General features: G+C 42.2%; 1 long non-coding RNA gene across 1 annotated transcript; it reads right to left on the bottom strand.

Moving 5' to 3' along the window:
- Nucleotides 1-2,760: 2,760 nt before the first annotated feature.
- Nucleotides 2,761-5,631, bottom strand: LOC142564690 (uncharacterized). The gene is made up of 3 exons (XR_012824653.1): nucleotides 5,540-5,631; nucleotides 3,841-3,996; nucleotides 2,761-3,076 (listed from the first exon to the last, which is right to left on the bottom strand). It is a non-coding gene; the product is annotated as an uncharacterized LOC142564690 (long non-coding RNA).
- Nucleotides 5,632-5,844: the final 213 nt, after the last annotated feature.

Raw genomic sequence — 5,844 nt, 5'->3', positions numbered from 1 at the left:
CTCCTGATTTGACGAAAGCCCTTGTCAGCGAGAACAAGGTCCCCTGGCTCAAGCATGTGCAGTATGCCACCATCAGATGTCATGAGAGAGTCAGTGGCACGGCCACCATAAGGCCTTGAGACAGCTTATGAGGCCACTTGGCGTTATTCCTACAAGGAATTTGACAGTGTAGGTTCCTTTGTAGCTGGACTACATGAGCACTTTCTCATGGACAGTGCTTGGTGCTGCGCAGTGCACTTCTGTGCAGTCAATCACAACCCTGCAGTTTACATAGTCGGGCTTGAAACAGTCAGGCATCATCAGCTGTATGGTTGACTGTGATAATCAGTAAATTACTGGCCGCATTTTTGCATGGAGAGTGGCAAGGATTAGCAGAAAATGCCTTGAACAAGCGGTTCTGTGGAAACCAAAAACACTGCCATGGATGAGCAGGACAAGTTTAGTTTCATCAAAAATAAGCAATTTGTTTGAAGCCTTCGTGGTTTCCTCTTTCCCCTTAACATTGTGCGCCTGAACTACAATACCTTGCAGCTTTGTAAAAACACGCAGTGAAACCCCAGCAATACACATCAGAATGTCTGAAGCTTTTCCACTGGGGCAGGATGAGACACTGGCGTAACCACAGTAGCCTGGGGTTGAGATAGTGTGTCGACGTACACAGGGTCACACGGAGCGTCCTTGACGTCGTAGGATATTCCTCATGATGCATCCTTGCTTTCTTTCTTGCGGGGAAGAACAACCTAGAGCAGATGCTACCAAATGAACACACAAAACAAGCTGAAAGCCACTATTTGCCCAAACATTCCTTCAAGACTGAGAAAGACGTACTTTTGACAAGTTATATTAACGTGACAGGAAAGTGTATACTGTGCAGCATGTAATGCTTAAGACAATCAATCAATGGTATGTTAGAGTAATGGAGTGAAATTCAATGAAACGAAAGTGTCGCCATACCAGTAGAAAATTTTATGTTGATATGAAATTAGGAAGTCTCTGGGTACAGATTGCCGTCTTACTGCAAACATTCATTCAGCGTAGACAGGATATAAACTAATGGTTGACTATGACAGTAATCACTTACTCTTTCATACAGCAGTTATTGCACCATGGGAAAATGATGCTACTCAAAACAATGGACTCAAAAGCCCATCCTACTAAAGTGATTAAAGAAAGCTAGCATCGCATCACCGCGAACAAGCACATGCGAGATCATACATTTGCAAGCTACTCTAGTAGTCCCCAGCTTACCGGCGTCTTAGCTTCGCATTCTTTTAAACAACGAAAGCATAGGCTTGGCATGTCCACCTTCGACGACCATGTGCTACGGTCTGTCTGCGTTCCTACCTGCCCCAATTCAAAGCCACAGTGGGATTACTTTCTTGCTAGTTCTTCTTTCAACTTCATTTTTGTACTATGCAAATCAACAGCAGCGTAGCGATCACCTGTCCTATTTTGCTCTCACACTGCAAGCACTACTAAAGAAATGTAGAGTCATGATCATGCATGGGTTACCACACTTGCTTCTCAGGAATGGATATCAATGTGAAGTGACCAGTGAAAATTGACACGAAAGTAAATGGCCATAGAGAGGGTGAGTGAACTGGAGTGCTAATGCAAGGCCGGCAGTGCAAGTTGAAATGAGTGTGCAACCTTTGTAACATTGGACGAAAACAAAGGGGAGGGGAGAAAAGAGCCATTGATCCTAAACAAAAGCTAGATGAGAGACGAAATAAGCCCTTATGTAGCACTTACATGTGCATACATAATAGGAATCACTCCGGTATGCCCTTCAATATTCTTGTAATCTTTCCTACAGAGCCAGGGTTGCAACTTCTTTGTGTTTACCATGTGCGCGCAGGACAGGTAACCACATCCAACAATCAGCTCAAGCAAAGGGTGAATTTTGTCAGCTATGAAAGGTGTCAGCTATGAAAGGTGTGAAAGGTCAGCTGTGAAAGGTGCCTAATTGGTGAAATCATGAACGCAACTTTCTAAGGCAGTTGGCATAAACACTAGTGAAGCTTATTTGTGTAGGGTGTGCACATGTAGGTATTGCACGTAGGTGTGCGTAAATGTACGAATGCACACACTTGGATGCACGCATCCCTCTTGCCATAATAAGCTGTGACAATCACGACCATGGCGAACCTTTTCGCGGGGTGGGTGCTGCGATTGTGATTCAAACTTGAGAAACTTTGTGGCACGTTGTCAATACCAACAACAATAATATGCTTGTACTCCTCGTCATAACACTGAAGCGAAATTTTCCTGAGTACTCAGAAATTTTCTGACATTTGCATGATCTTTCCTGAAACACCGAATTTCTTGATAGCGTTTGCCTCGTTGCTAGACATCTTTTATTTGCTGCTATGAACGGCTGTTACGAAACGTGTTTCAAGGCCATAACAGGCATGCAGTGGGACTTCCTGCATATTCAAGTGTATGTTTCATCTACACTGAGGCTGTGACATTTCTTTTTAGGGGCAGACCTTCTTTCAGAGATAGAAAATGGAACTGTTCTCAGCTCTTGTTTTGGTAAAATCCATCCTGAAAAGGTTCAAAACACTGGTTGCTGTGTGGCATATTAAAAATCATTCTTTTTGCTGTAAGCAGCATCCACATATGTTCAGCTCCTGATAACACCATAGGTGAACAACTACCACAGTCATTTAGTTAGCACTAAAGATTGTTCCTATCTAAGGTGTAGGGTCACGTGCTAGAAGTCTATAAAACTATCTTAGCTTATAACATTATCCTGTCTAGGAATACTTAAAAAATAGTTTATAATAAAGGTACACAAGAACATCAAAGAATAAAGGTTGGCTTCTGTTTCTGGCAATAAACAGTTCGCAGTGCGCTTTTGTATAACCTTTTGTGTGTATCTGTTCCAAGTTGTCAATATTGCACTCTACAATAGCAAACATTTTGAAGTCCTAAAAGCTTTGTAACAATCTGCCCAGATAAGGGGATACCTACGCTTGTGTGCTCTGTAGTCGCAGCACCGCATTCCTGGTCGTCAGGAACTGGCAACACACAGCTCCATGTGGGTTGTTTGGGCTGCGCACGTGACCGTAGGCTGCATGATATTAATAAGCAAAATGAGCAATACACTGAAGAGAGTGTACTTGTTCAGTGTAAACAAGTCTATTCATACAAACATATGTACGATGGCAAAGTTAACAGGTGGAATTTGTGTGCCAGAAATGTAGCTGCAACAATGCTCCTAATGGGAGAAATGTTATAATGATGGCAAAAAGAGTTGTCCAGACCATTTATAATTCCAATATTAGAATGCCACTATAACTGCTGTATTAAAATAAAGGCACCAAATTTTGAAAACCTCAATTTAGAGAAACCAGATAGCCTTGACTGTCACAAGCAGTGAAACCACAAGTATAAATCCAAAAGTATTATTAACATTCTCTCCACTTAAGAAGGACAGCATGTGTGCATGCAAAACAAAACATGTGCTCTACAGTACTTTCCTTGCAACATGAAGGACTCTGTTACTGGTTTTAAACAATCTCCTTGGTTGAATGTGCATGTAGTTATGATTGCCACTAGTTATGATGTAATGCATAGAACATATAAAAGGTGGTCTATTAGGGAAAGAGATAGGATAGCGTGAGAAGAGAAGCAGAAGACTAAGTGGAGAGACGAGACAATGAAATTCACAAGTGTAGAGGGAACAATTAAGGTGCACGATATGGATAGTTGTAGAAGAATGTCCTGCCGCAGACTTAAGGAGGCTGGTAATGGATGATTCCTGCTATACAAAGGAATAAATTTATTTCTTTTACACTTATATTGAACACTGTACTTTACATTTACCTTTCATACCTGTGCACGGTAGCAACATTAGTGGACCTGTAGACACTTGGAAACAACGTTGGTAGATAGGCAGAGCTTCTCTGATCGTCCGACTTCTCGCCGTTTAAAAAGTGACTGCTGCAGATCTTGCTGTGTTTGGTGGGTTGCCACGGACTGCCGTCTGTACTAAGTGAACCAATACGCAAGAATTTCCTTCATAACATGCACGAAATGCAAGCACACAGAACGTTATCAGGCATTGCACTCCTACACCACAAAATACTCAAAGAAAGAATTAGAATTAGCACTGCGTGGCAACTCCGTTCAGACAATAGGAAACTAATGCCTTGTCAAACATGACGCGAATTGTTCCGCGAAAATCTAACAGCAATTGCACATTCTGCAGATAAAAGCAACCTTACATCTTTTCTAACGCATTTTCCAAGCAAGCATAACATCGAACATATTCGCCTGCGAAAATAATGAAGCTGTTAAAGAAGCATTTGCCTGGAATCGTTCCGAAACAACACAGCTTGATTTAACTCCCTTACAAACGAGGCAAGATAATGACGTCGTATTAAAATAATCAACAGTTATCTACGAGGCAATTAGCAATGGTCAACAAGCGTGAAAGCACACATAGGATAGATCCAGAAACGTGAACTGCTCGAATGCTGTCGCGCCAATTTAAGAGGCAGCTTCAGCTTGGGCCCAACTCCTGTGGCTCCTATTCAAATGCATGTAAAACGGAAAAAATGCTTTTCTGAGATAACCTCTGGACCGAATTTATTGAAATTTGCTGCACTTTAGAAAGAAAGTTAAATTCTACTCATCGCTTCAAGCGGAATTTCGATTTAGGGCCTGAAGTTTGTTCAAATAATTTCCAAAACTACGAAAGTTTGAAAAAAAAATAGCAGCGCTAAGTTTGCAAATTAATAGATCTGCATCAAAATAGACATCGTGGTTCTGTAAACGGCATTTATAAGATGATTGAAAGCGGACAAGTTCGATGTGTCATTTTATATCATACGTTAATTTGTTACATTGTTTACAGCGGTTCTGTAGAGCTCTATCTTCAAATTAATAAATTTTTGAAATTTATATGTAACATACCAATTTTGTTCGCTTTAGATATACTATTAGCCGCAATTCACAGAATTGTGGTATCATTGTCCATTGCCGAGTTACAGATTGCAAACATGATAGTTTCGGTTTTTTGAAAATGTTAAATTGCCACCACTTTTTCATAATACATTGGCGACCTAAAGGAAGAATTCTAAAGCAACAGCCACTAGCATTGAAGGTCTTCTTTTAAATGCAACAAACCTCGCCAAACTTGGTGCAGTGGTTGCCGAGAAAAACGAATTCTCCTTTTGCATGTATTTGGATAGGAGCATCCGCACTAAAGCTTCTTAACGGGCGACATAAACCCAACAAAATCAGTGCTTGGAAGGTGGTTCAGCAGCGTTAACACACAACACGATGAGTTGTGCGCCTGAGCAAGAGCAACATGGTAATGATGCGGCAAGTGGCATTCAGAACCTAAGCGAACGCCTTTCACCAGCATGCTGCACTGCGGCCTAACAGAATCAAAACATAGGCAGCTCGTGATGAACTTCGTCGCTTGCCCGTGCCAACATGATTGAGTGCAGCTCCGCACAGAATTGGCAGAACAAAAGCGTCAGAGCAAGAAGCAACCATTCACGCAGAAAATGAGGAAGAGGCTCACCTTTCACGCCGAACGGCGGCGATCCATTGTTTCCGTCGCTTGTCGCCAGCGAGTGTCGCCAACCATGTCGCCGGCGAGTTTTGCAAGTGTTCGAGCACCCCACCGCGCAGCAATTATTATTTGGCTTGCCTTGAAGTTTCGGTCACCACACACGTGTGACGGACATTGCTTATTTCACATTGAAAACGTGACCAAAGCGGAGACACACGAACTACGACGCAGGCAACTACAGTGGACGGCTGAGTTTCCGCGGCGTATAGCGTGCCGTATTGCAAACCATGCGGCTAGAAAAGAGAACATAAAGA

Source organism: Dermacentor variabilis, chromosome 11, assembly GCF_050947875.1.
Source record: "Dermacentor variabilis isolate Ectoservices chromosome 11, ASM5094787v1, whole genome shotgun sequence".
NCBI classification, from domain to species: domain Eukaryota; kingdom Metazoa; phylum Arthropoda; class Arachnida; order Ixodida; family Ixodidae; genus Dermacentor; species Dermacentor variabilis.
The sequence above is the reverse complement of the archived record's forward strand: the minus strand, read 5'-3'. Positions and strand labels throughout refer to the sequence as shown.